This window comes from Capsicum annuum, chromosome 10 (genome assembly GCF_002878395.1).
Source record: "Capsicum annuum cultivar UCD-10X-F1 chromosome 10, UCD10Xv1.1, whole genome shotgun sequence".
In the NCBI taxonomy this organism is placed as follows: Eukaryota; Viridiplantae; Streptophyta; class Magnoliopsida; order Solanales; family Solanaceae; genus Capsicum; species Capsicum annuum.
In genome coordinates this window covers 15575246-15591057 of record NC_061120.1, presented here as the reverse complement: position 1 = coordinate 15591057, position 15812 = coordinate 15575246, and the positions used below count along the sequence as shown (strand labels likewise).

At 34.6% G+C, this 15812-nt stretch overlaps 1 long non-coding RNA gene and 1 pseudogene across 1 annotated transcript; both read left to right on the top strand.

Annotated features, from left to right (window-relative positions):
- The first annotated feature begins 2535 nt into the window (after window positions 1-2535).
- On the top strand, window positions 2536-7457 carry LOC107845818 (annotated as a pseudogene).
- Window positions 7458-11084: 3627 nt separating this feature from the next.
- On the top strand, window positions 11085-13175 carry LOC107845819. The gene is made up of 2 exons (XR_001667006.2): window positions 11085-11534; window positions 13021-13175. It is a non-coding gene; the product is annotated as an uncharacterized LOC107845819 (long non-coding RNA).
- The last annotated feature ends 2637 nt before the right edge of the window (window positions 13176-15812 follow it).

Below are 15812 nucleotides of genomic sequence, written 5' to 3'. Positions count from 1 at the left end.
AAGCACATATAAGCATGGTGAGTCTAAGAGATACCTAAATACACACACGGGGTGAACCAGGGTTCAAGTTTATTTTTGGTATAAGGTTTAAGCCATGGGTAACAAAGACAACCAAAAACGTTAAGGGTGCTATAGTCAGGAGATTGACCAAATAATATTTGGTAGGCTAACTCATTATTAAGGATGGGAGTGGGAAGTCGGTTAATAAGGTAGACTGCATATTGACAGGCAAAAGGCCAAAGTTCAGAGGGTAAGGATGCTTCATGAAGAAGGGTTTTAGCAGTTTCAAGAATATGAAGACGTCGACGTTCAGTTATGGCAACATTTGTGGTGTGTAGTGAGGAGAAACTAAGTGTTCAATGCCATGTTTTTGAAGATAGGGTTGAAGATCTATGAACTCACCCCCTCCATTTGTATAAATTGAAGAAATATTTGCTTTGAAGAAATTTTCTACTAAAGGATGAAACGTAGGAAATATTGATGCAACCTCACTTTTATTTTGAATTGTATACAAACCAAGTATATTTGGTATACTGATCAATAGAAATGCAATACTATAACTTTTTGTCGAGTGATAAAATGAGCGATGGTCCCCATAAATCACTAGAGATAATCTGGAGAGGAAAATTACCAGACAAAGTGAGTCGTTGGAATGGAAAACGATGCGCTTTATTAGAAGAACAAGCATTACAAAGTTCAAACTTTTCTTTGCTAGCAACAACAGGTAAAGAAAATTTTCTCAAAATAAAATTAAAATTCTAGAGGGGGATGACCCAATCGACAATGCCAAAGTTGAAGTGGGGCTTTTGTGGAGGCAAGGTGAATGTAGAGTTTCCTGGATAGCAAACACTGCTACTCATACAGTCCATTTTTGTTTCGGCCTTGTACCAGCGACTTCAGAGTATGCAAGTCCTTCACAACAAAAGTAAAAGGAAAAATTCAATAGACGTGAGGTTATCTTGACAAAACTTAGCAACATAGATGAGATTTTTTTTGATTAATGGAGCACAAAGTGTGTTAGAAAAAGCAGTTTTAGATGCCTGAATTAGAGTTGAACCAGTATGAGTGATGGGAATGGTTTTACCGTCACCCATAGAAATTTCTTCTGTTCCTATATACTCTTCAAGGTTGTGAGGTTCGACAGTGACATGGTGAGTTGCTCCAGAGTCTAAACCCCAAGAGTTTCCAGATGATTGCTGCCTAGATGCAAAGTTAGCCTTCACTTCAAAATGATTGTGCGACTTAGAGCGACAAACATCTTTCGTGTGACCAAACTTTTGGCACAATTGACATCTGACAAATTGCTGAGATTGTCGCCTGATTTGCTGATTGTTGGAATTTGATTGTTGATTGTTGGAATTCCATTGTCGAGATAAGATGGTTTCCATGGCTGATTATTGAAGCGAGGATTGTTCCTGCTAAATTGCGGAGGCGTGTTAGACTTCTAGGCAACAATAGCTGTGATCATAGATGGTTTTTCCAGATCTTGATGTTTTAGGAAAAGCTCATGATCTGTGAGCTTGTGAAATAATTCTATGATCACAGCTATTGTTGCCCAGAAGTCCAACACGCCAATTCTTCAAAGCTCAAAGGAGAGTCTCATGCTCATATCACATCAGAGATTTCACGATACTCAGGGCCAAGGCCACTTAAAATTTTGACAATAAGTTCATCATCATTGACAGGTGAACCAACAACTTTAAGAGTATCAGAGAGGGAACGAACCTCCTGCAAGTATTCTACAATGGTTTTGGAAGTCTTCCTGGTGGGTTGCAGTTGATCTCGCAAGCTGAAGATGCGAGTATGGCTTTTGTTGGTGTAGGTTGTGTGAAGGAGTTCACATGCTTTGTTAGCAGATGGTGCTGTTGCACCAGTTGGAGCAATTGTAGGATCGACCGATGCCATCATTGCTTGTTGGATCAATTGATCCTGAGAGAACCAGATCTGATAACTGGGATTTGGTACAGTAAGACCATTTCGGGTAATAGTAGGTGATGGAGCAGTTGTGGTTCCATCAATGTCCCATGAGTTGATGCCCATTTAGTAGCATTACAAGTTGTGCTTTTCATGTTGAGAAGTTGAGGTTACCTTGTAGTTTAATAAGTAACTGAGCAACAGGATTAAATTGTACCACATGAGTGGTGGTAGAAACTGCAGAACCACTGACATCAGTAGCATCAATAACTGGAACCATAGATGAGAAAGATTAAGGAGAATGAAATGGATCTGACTCGGTGGAGCTTATGAGAGCTCTGATACCATATAAAGATTCAGAGAAGGAGATCAAAAGGATGATTCTATTAACTCTAGCAGCAAGCTTTTAAATACACAATATACAACTAACTGGACCTAAAGTGCAGGCCACTACCTGCACATTATCTACAACTAACTAACTGAAGCTAACTGTCTGTTACTATTCCCAAAATATACCCCAAACATCAGAGACTTATTCAAATTATAATTAGTAACAAGAGATAAAGATAGTTAATAACTCCAACATTCAATGTAGCGCCTAAACCTGGACATTTGAAGTGTGGACGACATAGCATGATGCTCAACAAATGAACAAGAGGATGTGTGTCTTTGGTACCATGTTAAGAAAATGAACTTTAAACCTAAGTCAGCATAAAATGTTATCCCATTAGGTGAGAGTTGTCCAAGACCATATAAGGAGTCAATAATCAGTTCCTCAATCAATGTGGTACACTGAAACTGTGTTGATAGGCTTTATCAAAACATATGTCTTGGCAAGTGGGCTTGAGTATTGGTCAAGGATGATGTTCTTGTCTGTTTTCTACGGGTTTTCTTTTCTTCATTTGATTGTCTCGTGCATTACTTGGAAGTTGAGGTCCATTGATCTATTGAGTTAGAGGCCTATCTGGTTGCATCTTCGCTTGTGGTGGCTGGTCAAAGAATGTGGCAGCATCTACTGTATCTCTGTGTAATTGTTGGCATGTAGCGCTGCTAGTTAGAAATTATGGTTTGGTCATTTGATTGTCTCTGGGTTCAATTTATTTCTCAGAGTTCGTCTTCATGTGCTTATCTTCCCAAAGGAGTGATTTGAGGATGTTCCAGTTGTCACAACTGCCAGAAGGTTCATTCTTCCTTAATATTGTATAATATTTGGTTTCAAGACAAGAATTAAATGTTTTCTAACCAAAATTTAGTTGCGGTCCTCATCTGTCTTTTTTTGTTTTCAGTTACCATTGAGCTTATGATGTTTCTTTTATGCTTTTTCCACAGGTTATTGCAAGAAGTCTTCCAGAATTGGCACGGATTCCTTCACTTGATGAGGCTCCTGTATTCCATCCTACTGAGGAGGTATTCCTTGACACTCCCATCTTTCTTTCAGCCTGGTATATGCCCTCTATTACATCATAAACAAGTACTCTGGATGCTGCTTTCATAGCATTAAATCTTATGTTAGGAGTTTGAAGATACTCTCAAGTATATTGCAAACATCCTTCCACATATCAAGAACTATGGAGTATGCCGTATTGTTCCTCCCTCTTCCTGGAAACCACCTTGCCGCTTTAACGAAGAGGACACAAGGTATGGAGTCAACACCCATATCCAGCGCATTAGTGACCTCCCGAGTCTGTTTTTCAGGAAAAGACTTGCGGGAGCCCATAAGAAGACGAGTAATAGACGGCAGAAAATCCTAAGTATGAAGTCAGATTTGGACACGACGTGGAACTTAAACAATTTGATTGTTCTAAGGAACACTTTGAATTCGAAAGTGGGCCAAAGTTTAAGCTGAAACAACATCAACAACAACAAACCCAATGTATTCCCACAAAGTGGGGTCTGGGGAGGATAAGATGTACGCAGACCATACCGCTACCTTCGAAGAAGTAGAGAGTTTAAGCTGAAAGCTTTCAAGAATTACGCTGATCATTTCAAGAGGCAGTACTTTGTCAAGGAAGATCAGATCACAGTGTCAAACAACAATGAAGATGCTGTCAGAACCATCTATTCCTGATATTGAAGGAGAATACTGGAGGATTATCGAGAATCCAACTGAAGAAATTACGGTTTTTCTCTGGAAGTGCAATTTTCTTTTTTAAGGATCCATCAAACACGTTTTCCTTCTATCATTTTTCTTACTTTTCGTGGTCAATTTGGTTTATTAGGTGCTCCGTGGGAATGGTACGGAAACTAGTGGTTTTCCACTTAAAACCAATCCACGGGATGTAACTGATTGTCCCCAGCATGTGGAATCAGGTTGGAACTTGAACATTACGCCTAAGCTTCAAGATTCTCTTCTCTGCTTTGAGAGTTGTAGCAGTTCCTCTATTTTGCTTCCCTGGCTCTCTGTCGGAATGTGTTTTTCGTCAAATCACTGGGTAAGATTTACAGTCTTTTCATTGAGCAAGGACTTCTGTTCTTTTAATTCGAAATATTCTTGGGAATTTTTTCTTGTGTCTTTGTTTATTCTGGGAAGGGGCATCATCATTCTCGGGGCAGTATCTCTCTTGGGAGGAAAAAGTACTATGATCATAAGTTCATTTGTTAGCGTTTTCTTTTTGATTGATTAATTGCCTATATTTTCTTCTTTTTCCATCCTCCTTAGAGAACTGAAGAGCACCACTTATATTTGCTATCCTACATACACTTTGGTGCCCCGAGAATATTTTATGGGGTTACCAGCACATCCTTGTTTGCTTCACAACCTTGTGAGTTTCAAATTCGTGAAGTTATTTTTCATTAATTTAATTAGGAAATGCCTTTTACTACTCTGTGGGCGTTTTGTTTCTTTTATTAACTAGTGGTGTGTTATCCCATTTTGTTGTTTGTTTTTATGTTTTCTGCGTGTTATACTGTTATTTGTCCTGAGCCAGGGGGTCTATCGGAAACAATCTCTCTACTTCATCTGAGGTAGTGGTATTGGACTGCGTACACTTTACCCTCCCTAGACCCCACTTTGTGGGAATACACTGGGTATGTTGTTTTTGTTTGCCTTTTACTGGAAAGAAAGGAATGAACATTTAGCTGGTTCTATTTTCAATTTTACTAATAAAATGAACTCTCCTAATCGAATCCAAATGATCTCTGGATCCGTTACTTGAACGAAATTCAGGACTTCCATGAAGAGAATGAAGAATTTTTTGTTGTGCCTTATTAAAAAAATTGAGGACGTATTTGGTGCGATGGTGGAATAATACTCCTCTTGGTAATTTATATTGCAAACATGATTTTGTCTGCTTTAATTTTTTTTGTGTGTGGTTTTGAAGGAGTTTGTTTGGGTTGGGGGTAGTAATCTTTGGTGAATCAGAAGTTATCCAGAAGAAGTTGAAGTGACTATAGTATTTTGAGAATTTATTAAATATTCTTGTCCTCGTTAACTTTGGAATTTTATTCTTTCAGCGAATAAATTCTTGCCATCATCATAGAGTAGGAAAGAAGAAAAACAATTATTGGGGACTTCTGTCTCGTAAACATTCTATTCAGTGCCATGTATTTCCTGTACCTCTTTCTTGGGCGATTGTATGCTTCAAGTTTGACAAGGACAGTCTAAAATCTCCTTTTCATTTCAGAAGAGAGAGAATTATAATGTACTTGATTTTGTTATATATTTCATGCCGTAGATGAAAAGTTTGTCTATTACCTCCCATTTGATCGATTAACCCTTATATTCGATTCAGGCCACACAATTCTCTCCTTCTATATTGACTTCAGAGGATATACCTGTTTATCGTTGTGTGCAAAATCCGAGGGAGTTTGTTCTCATTCTCCCCGGAGCATACCATGCAGAGTTCGATTGTGGATTTAATTGTTATGAACTCGAAAAGTTTGCTCCCTTTGACTGGTTACCACATGGTCAGAATGCTGTGGAACTTTACCGTGAGCAGGACAGAAAGACATCAATCTCCCATGATAAGCTGTTGCTTGAAGCAGCTGCAGAAGCAACTAGGTCTTTAGGAGAACTTACACGGCAAAACAAAAATTCTTTTGATAATGCAAAATGGAGGGCAGTCTGTCGGAACTATGGTTATTTAACGAAGGCACTCCAGGTATGCCTCTATATAAATGACTTCTATATAAGGAGCCATTCCAAATTCCTGAACATCAATTCTAACAGGCTTTCTGCTACTTATTCGTTTCATTTGACATTGTCATTTCTTCCTTTCCTTGTTGTGTTGTACTTCTAATTTTGTTATCAACCATAACTGTTTTCCCTCTCTACTCGTTACACCACTTTCAACAATAACTCCTGCGTAATTCTATCTTTTTGGTATGCATGTTCTGTTGTTGGTTCTGTTCCTTTTCTGGATGCTCTTTAGTCTGTACTGCTTTTCTTATTAGTTGTCAGGTTTGCTTTACTGTCATGTTTTCTTTTCACAGCTACTTGATTAACTTGAGCTGAGGTCTTGGAATCAGCCTCTCTACCTCCACAAGGTAGGGGTAAGGTCTGCGCACACTCTACCTTCCCCAGACCCCACTTGTAGGATTTCACTAGGTATGTTCCTTGTTGTTGTTAGCAGATCCCTGTCCTTAATCCAGAGGTTGAGACTTAGCTTCCGTTGGTCCCTCATTGGTCCCTCATTTTGTGAGGAAGTTACTATGCTATCGGTCCCTTAGTAAGGAGTAGGGGCTCGTGTCATGCTGAGTTTAAAACTCTCGTAAGAGATGTAAGCATTACTGACTGACTAGTTATGTTATTTCAAATATGATAGATCGTTTCATTTCATATTGGATAGACTCGGGTTGCCACTGAACTGAGAGAAAGGAAATATCTTTGTGCTTCTATGCTACCACCAAACGGGAGCGTGTTACATGCTTCTATCATCAATACCTTTCTGCCATTGGCTGCAAATGTTCTCCACATAAATATACTTGGCTTCTTCATTCCAAGCAGCCATGTGCTTGTGCATGGAGCGAGAAGTATTTGCTTATACGGTTTGAAATAGACGGGCTGAACATCATGGTTGAAGCTTTTGATCGAAAGGTAAGCGCAGTTCGTTCATAAGTTGGCAAAAGAAAAAACTTAAGATTGCCTGTGTCTGACGTTTCTAAAGATGCCAGAAAAGATGGAGGGAGGTATGGTAACAGTGAAGGACGAACCTGTAATTCCTGATGTGGAACTCGCTGAGAGTAAATCTCACCGTTCAACCTCCAGACAAGCACCAGATGTTCAACAGTACAAAAAAGTAGACGTGTTCTTTGCACCTTCAGTTGGTCCAAGTACAACGACAAATACTTTGCATCGGATATCCGGATCGTGTGTTGGTGCAGATGCATTGAATCATCGATCATAACCAAATGAAAACGCTCATTCCCAAAAATATCACAGCATACTGACGTTGGAAAAACTATTCCGACTTCTTCCAATACAGTTCTGAAGAAGCATTTGTGTTTAGAGCTCTCGATCAAAATAAGTGATTTTTTAAATCAATTCATCAAAGTAGCATGTTTGTTTTAAATTTTACCAAATTAGTATAAATGTTGTTTTCAGTAACGTTTTATGCTTTAAAAAAAGTTAACAGACCAAAAAGAGTCGTGGATGATGTTAAAATAGGAATCGTTATTGTCAGTAACATTTTTAACATAAAACGTTACTGTGTCAAAAACGTTACTTTGAGTAATGAGACTCGGTAACTCTGCCACATCAAAATCTTTGTACAAATCTGACGTTAAATTCATTATTGTCAATTACGTTTTAGCTTTAAAACGTTACTCCGAGTGACGATACTATCAAATCAACTCAAAGCTTTGTGGCGTTAGAATTTTTGGCATTAAAGTTGTTATTAGTAGTCACTTTTTAAATTAAAAACCTTACTTTGGGTAGCAGTTCTATTGAAACAAATTACGGCCCCGCAAAGTTGGAATTCTGGTGATTGATTTACCAATAAAATGTGTTACCGCCAATAATATTTTAGCTCTAAGATGTGACTGATAATAACAATTAACAATAAACGACATTTCAACATGTGACCACTCTAAGATGTGACTAACAATAATTTGTTGTCACTTGTAGTTTTGAGTTGATTTGATAGTATCATTATTTGGAGTAATGTTTTAAAGTTAAAACGTAACAAATTTAACGTCAAATTTGTACAAAACTTTAAATATGGCAGAGTTGGAGAGTCTCGTTACTCACAGTAGCGTTTTATGTCAAAAACATTACTGGCAGTAACGATTCATATTTTAACGTTATCTGGTTCGTTAAATTTTTTTTTTAAGCATAATATGTTATTGGGAACAACATTTATTCTAATTTGATGAAGTTTCAAAAAATATATATTATGATAAATTAATTTAAAAAATGACTTATTTTGATCCAGAGTTCTTGTGATTGTGATGATATTAAGCTTAAAGCTCTTGCTTTGATGAGCATGATCACAAATGGAGACAATTCCAACAGGCTCTTTAACGAGTTGAAGTATCGCAAGTGCTTCAGGATCTACCTGGAACTTCCCTTTCTCATTGCAATACACGAAACGGATCAGTCTCGCCAGACCGGCGGCAATGTTGACGGAGGAGGGAACGGTGGATTGCGGCGGCGATGGTGACGGAGATTGCGAATTTGATTAGAAAAAGAAGGAAAAGGAATCACCGAATCGGTGCTAGCAAAATGCGTTGTTTTAGTATTTTTCTCCGTGCAATTTTATGTGTCGTTTTGACCGACGATTTTGTAAAGTTTACAAAATTGTTCCTGTCTTATTAATTGAGACTCAGTAATTTAAATAGTTATCAAATTAAAAAAAATATTTTTTTAAAAATGAATTAAAAAAAAATGACGACACATATTACTGGAGAGTATATATTTTTATATAATATAAGGTGTTTTTTTTTGGGGGGGACTAATTCATCGCAGATTTGAGCTCCATTTAAGGATTTGCCGCTGGTCAATTGGTTTCTGTATGCACAATGCGGAATCAAACTTTCGACATTTACTTAAGCGACTAGTGAGCTAACCAGTAGACCAACCAAACTTGGTTAATATAAGGTGTTTCAAGTGTGAAAACTTTGAATTCAAGTGTGAAACATCTTTTCAATTTTGGGAAAACTTTGAATTCAAGTTTATATATATACTAGATACAGTAATCTGTGTCAGCACGGACGCAACATATGTTATTTACGTTATCTCAATTTATGTAGCACAAATAACCTTTGGAGTGTTAATCAAATTTTTATTAACATAAATTTTTAAATAATTTAAGTTGCTAATCATTGTGATTTATAGCATCTTTTATGTAATTTAGTAATTTATGTTACTCGCTTTGTCCCAATTTTAAAATTTAGTGAGTCAGTCAAATTTTTCCTACTAATATATTTTTTTAAAATATTTTAAGTTGCTAATCTTTGTGATTTTATTATCTTTTAATGTAATTTCAAATAATTTATGTTACTTACTTTATCGCAATTTATGTGACACTATTAGAATTTCAAAAGTCAATCATATTTTTTACTATATGTTTTTAAAATGTTAATAGTTAAGACTTATAATTATATTTTTACATAATTTTTTAATATATAATATTTTACCAAAATAAAGTGAATAAATTAAAATAAACAAAGTACTAAATTTTTAAAACATGTTAAATTCGAAAACATCATTTGGATCAATAAATTACTAAATTAAAACAATAAAACATGCAAATTATAAAATGTCAAAACCATCCCGAATTTACGTGACACAAATATAATTTAGATAATCAATCAAATTTTTAATATGTTTTTAAATATTTTAAATTGTTAGCTATTGTAATTTATAATATTTGTATGTAATTTTCAAATAATATATGTTACTTTAATTATATTCTTAAAATAATTTATTATTATGATTTAAAGTACTTTTTCCTCTATTCCAATTTAAGTAGCACTGAAATAAATTCGAGAGTCAATCAAATTTTATGATTGAAGTAGCGAAGTGGATATGTCCTAAATGACTTATAATACCTAATTAGAAGAGATATATCAAAATTACTATGAGAAAATATTTGTGAAAAAAATTTAAATGAGTCTCATATAAGATGTCATGTTAATTTAAAATATCAAAAATTAATTTATTATTTTATGTCAATTTTATTTTTAATAAATATTATTAAATTTTTAATACCTACATGACTTATAATAATTAATTAGGGATGATTTAGTAAAATTACGATTGAAGCAGCTGAAGTAGACATGCCATAAATGTCTATTTTACCCTTTTTATTAAATATTATTAATTTTTTTTATATGTAAATATCTTACAATAATTAATTACGGGTAATATAGTAAAATCATGGAGCAAACATACTTGTGAATTTTTTTAAATAAGTCTCATATAAGATGTCCTATTAATTTAAAACATCAAGAATTGATTTATCATTTATCTCTATTTTATTATTTATTAAATATTATTAATTTTTTAATAACTAGATGACTTATAATAATTAATTTGAGGTGATATAATAAAATTACGATTGAAGCAGCTGAAATAGACATGTCATAAACGTCTATTTTACTTTTTTTTGTTAACTAGGTATTATTAATTTTCTTATATATAAATGACTTATAATAATTAATTAGAGATAATATAATAAAATTACGGAGCAGCTAAAGCAGGTGAAGAAGCAGACATGTTTACGAAGAGCTGTCTGCTTCTTCACTCTTATTAATAGTAGTAATATATATATATATATATATACTTGATTAATTTTATGAGACATCTACCACCTTTGAGTTCAAGTTAAAAAATAATTACAAACAATAACATAAATATACACCATAACTTGTAATATTTATACAAATTTTCACTTTTATAAAGTAATTAAAAAATATCTCAATTAATTGTATATCTTCGTTGAATGTATCATAAGTTAATTATGTATCTCAACAGACTCAAAATAAAAATAAAAATATTGGGAGCTATTATTATCTTTACAAAAGAAAAAACATATCTTAATTGAATGTATCGAGAGTTAATTATGTATCTCGATAGATCCCAAATTCAAATTTTCAATAGTTATGCAAAATATCAATATTTTCTGTAATTAAACTTCAAATTATCGGAATATATTTACCAAATTAATTTTATTACTTCATTCTTTTTTATTTGCTCTTTTTGAGTTGGACATGCCTTTTTTTTTTTTGGTTGTAATTAAGATCAAGCTTAAGGCCCTTTTATTAAAACAAAACAAGTCTTTACAAACCGGGCCCAAAATTGACCCGGCCCACCATAAAAAAGGCAACAAACAAAAGAAAATAACAAAAGGAAAATGAAAGAACTTTCTGGACCCTCAAATTAGGAAAGTAACGTCTCTACCATTGTTCCTTCTTCGTCCTTAAATCAAATGTGCCTCCTCCGCTTGATGTAGCTACTGTTATGACGGTCTCAATTAGCATGTGAGTTCCATTTCAGATTGTAGCTCCCGTCTTTCAGATCTTCTCAAAGATAAACATAGTATCTTCTACTATTCTTTCAATTCTAGCTATTGCTATGCAATAGCTTGAAACCTTAATTGGTACTTAAAGTTTTGATTAATCTGCTAATAGGAGCATTTGTACTTCTGAAATGGACATCCTTATTTCGATTTGGATTTGCGGTAAGCTTCCCAAACTGCTGACTTTTGATTCGGAGCTTTCTAAGTAAATTTAACATAGTTTCTTAAGTAAACTTTGGATCGGTCACACTTCAGCTCACCTAAATCACTCACCAGGTGCTGTGTAATCGATTCCACCGGAGTATTACTCCAAGTACTTAACGATATGTTAAATTAAATTATATAAGTCCATGATTTTCTCCAGCAAATGAATATTACTAACTGAAGTTTTACTTATTCTTCAGCAAAGGAATGAACCTCATAGAGATTAATACCACCCTTACATAAGATGAAGCAGAAACTTTTAAGAACTAGTAATACTCAATTGAACTAGGTTGGACATATCTATTAATAAAGTCCTCACTCATAGAAAATTAAAATTAATTTCATTAATATACCCTTAATTAATTTTGTTCCTCTTTTCAAATTAGTAATTAAATAGATTAAAAAAAACCTCTCAATCAATGATCTTAATAATTTGAACAAGGGTATAGTAGGAAGATATTGATCAAATTATTTATGAAAAATTAAAGGAGCGCTTAAAAAGGAACAAAAATGCAACCCAAGAAAAATAAATAAAAAGGAATGGGGGAGTAATGATGTTTTAAAATTTTAAATTTAATTATTATTATTTATGTAGTTATTTAATATATAGGGTAGAAAAAGAAAGAGTATAATAATTTTTTTTTTAATTTCATAATCTAAACAAGTAAATTAAAATAATTATTTTTAATATAGAAGATGAGGAAAACGAAACAGAGGGAGTAATTTGAAGTAATGTGATAGGGCGTGCAAATGAGTAAGTCGATCATCTTAATCGATAATTGAGTTATTGGTCTAGGATATTGGTTCAATGATTTAGGTATTGATTCATTATTTCATATTATCGGGCTAATTGATTTGAATCTCGATTTACTATTGTTTGAATGTATGAACGAATAATCAAATAGTCGTTTATTTATGGAAAAAGTATATAAATTAGATCAAATTCAGAAATATTTATCTCCAGATGTCCCAGCCCAAATTAAATACCCGCATTAGATCTGCTGCCCAAGCTAATTACAATCTCACCCACTTCTAAGTTTAACAAAACAGTATTTTTTTTTTTTTTAAAGAACTTGTGAGGTGCATGTTGCACGATTTTCAAATTCCTCCATTTTTGGAGAAATTGAGCTTGAAAAAAAAACACAAGAACACTTTTCCCTCTTTGATCAAATAACCTCCATTAAAGGGTATATGCATTCTTCTCTCTTAGGGTGTATGCATTCTTCTCTCTTGTGTGTTTTTAATCTTTATTAAGTATACATTGTTATTTTTATAAATTTCTACTTATTTTGAAGTTTATGCAACATTCACTCATTCATTTTATTTTGTTGTGGTTTTATTTTGTGCGTTATTGTTTCTGTTTCGCGATATAGGTCGTTCATAAAATCACTGGTAAGTCATCATCCTTTTGATTTCACTAATCATTTGTCGAATGATGATGTAGGTGAACAAGATTCTGTTGCGTCGTTATGTCGGGTTCAAATTTTTCATTGATTGGAATGAGTCACTGTCGATCTAGACTTATTATACATTAAATTTTGGGAGATGTAATAATCAGGATTTCTATATTTATCTATTTAAATTTGAGACTTATTATTCCGTCTTATTTGTATTAAATGAATTGGTTAATGTTTGGGTTAGATTGGTAAGGTATGGTTCTCTCACCGTAGGATTAGTATGAGAGCCCTCACGGTCATTTGGATCGTGACAGATACACTCGTAGTGCTGAAGAGTCGCAACTCTCCACATAAGTGCAAACCACATAAGAAAATGTGTGAACCGCAGTCTGCATATGCTCCGCATAACCAAATGTCGGGAACTATTACGATCCTAATCACCGGATCGTGAGGACACCTATTCTAATCCACCTAGATAGGAGTATCCCTTACACCCCTTAAGGAGATATGCAGAAGTCAATATTAAATAAAAATAATCAACCGTTATTACATAATTCGTGAAATTAATGCGAAAATAAACTATCCTAGGATCTAGTCTAAACAGGTACAAGAGCTGCTAAGAGGAAAATGCACAAGACACAACTTCCACTGTAAGTAAGAAAGTGAAAACTGTCGAAGGATCACTACCGCAATACCATCATTGACTCCTACAAAAGACTATACCTCAAAAAGGGTATAGTAAGTGTAACATCAGCACAAACCACACGTACTGGTAAGCCTCATCGGTCGACCCAAATCAAATTACACAATATAACATAAACATTCAAAAGGAAACATATATGCTTTAAACTCATTACCCAATTAGTATGATCTCTTTTGCCCCTTTGTTATCTTCTGTTTATGATTCTCGAGACACCACTCTATCCCTCTTCCACGATCCTACCATCCTAGTCTGCTAAGTCTGGCCTTATACTGAGGGTTGACTTAACTCTTACAGGACAATTACAATAAAGAAAATCCTCAAACCTAGGTCAAGAATCTAACAAGTTACCTATTATATTCAAGAAAGGCCCACTTGGGCATATGACCTGCCCACCAGGCTCTCCGGTCATCAAATCGGATTCACCCCATAATTACATTCATCCCCATCGCTATCTCGCCGACATGAAACTCTTTAATTAGTCCCAACTTTATGTGGACTTCCACCACCAGAGGTAACCTAATAAGTCAGCCCTAATAAGAAATAAGGATTAAGTCGTAAGCAGTTCACACTTAACTAAACTATAATGCCCTAGGTTATCCCATACCCAAGCCGACATACACTCTGTATACAAAAGACAAATAAACAGTTAGGGTTAGCATCACAAATCAATCAAATATCACCAAGTCACGTTCAATCAAGCTAAGTCAATACATGCAAACAATTATACAGTTAAATCACAACCAATTCAATAACTTTGACTTCAATAGTTTCCAACATATGACAAGTACCTGGATCACATAAATTTCCAAATATGTACACATACATCAAGCATATAAGCATAGTCCCCAGTTCACTTATGTAACCATCAAACTCACCTGACTCTCATACATACACGTTAAGGGATATGCAATCTCCCTCTAGCCATGACCTGCAAGAGATAATTTTCGTCCATATACTAAAATCTCAGACACAAGTGCCTGCCAACATTATTCCACTAAATGCTCATAAGAACATTCTAAATATCGAACATTCTACATTTAGTAAGTAAGGTAGGTCAAAAATCATATAACAACTGCTAATCATTGTAAAGACCACATCAAACAACATGTACTAACAAGTCATACTACAAAGTTGTTAACATGCACATATAACACAAACTAAATTAAACTACAATACCATTACCTACATTATCGATGGGGCTTTAACCAAAACACATCCACAATCCTAAGCTTCAAAGACTTTAATCAGTATTACCATCCTCGGTTGTTCGAAAACTTTCCCACACCTTACTTAGTACCATCCCTTTTCTTTGTTAGCTATTACCCGATAATTTATCTTTCCACCATAACACATACGAGTCACGACAAGGATACACCAATTGATAGCACACATGCAACCTAAAATACATAATTATATAGATAACCCATAATATATGCTACCCGAATATTAACCAGTTTAAGTTATCCAAACTTCATGCCCGAAGGCCTTGACACGAAGCCTCTCATCCATCCATGTTACATTCATGCTTTCTAACCCGAATCTATGCTACGAAATTAACCTTGGCTAACCTGAATGTTAACTAGATGTAAGAAGGACGAACCAATGTCATTTCCAATCGGATGTCAAGATTGTGAATATGTTATTCTCAATTATTGGGTTTGGATCCATCCTCACCTCTTTCTCCTTTTCTCAATGGTTCCAAGACATGAGAGGCAACCCGCTGGGTTTTTGGAGTCTCTCATGTTGTTATTTCAGCCAAGAACGGGGAAGGGAAATAAATCTCGTTTAAGTGGGCTTTCTGAGCTGTCATCCTGCTATAGTAGTCGGTTCACCGCTATAGCAGAATAAATTCTTTTATAGTGGGATGATGTCAACCCGAGCCCACTATTTTTAATTCTCAAATTTTAATACATGTGATCTCACATAGATTTTCTCATAAAATTTCGTCAATACCCGGGCTGTACATTAATATCGAAGCGTTTATTGGTAACAATGGATTTGATCGATACAATAGATATCGATTTACCATTGCTTGTCCCTGAGTGATCAAAAGAAGAAATGGTTTGAGTCTAGGTACCTTTGGGCTTAATGCCCTCCCCATAATATCGTAGGCTGCTAATTACTACTACTGGGATT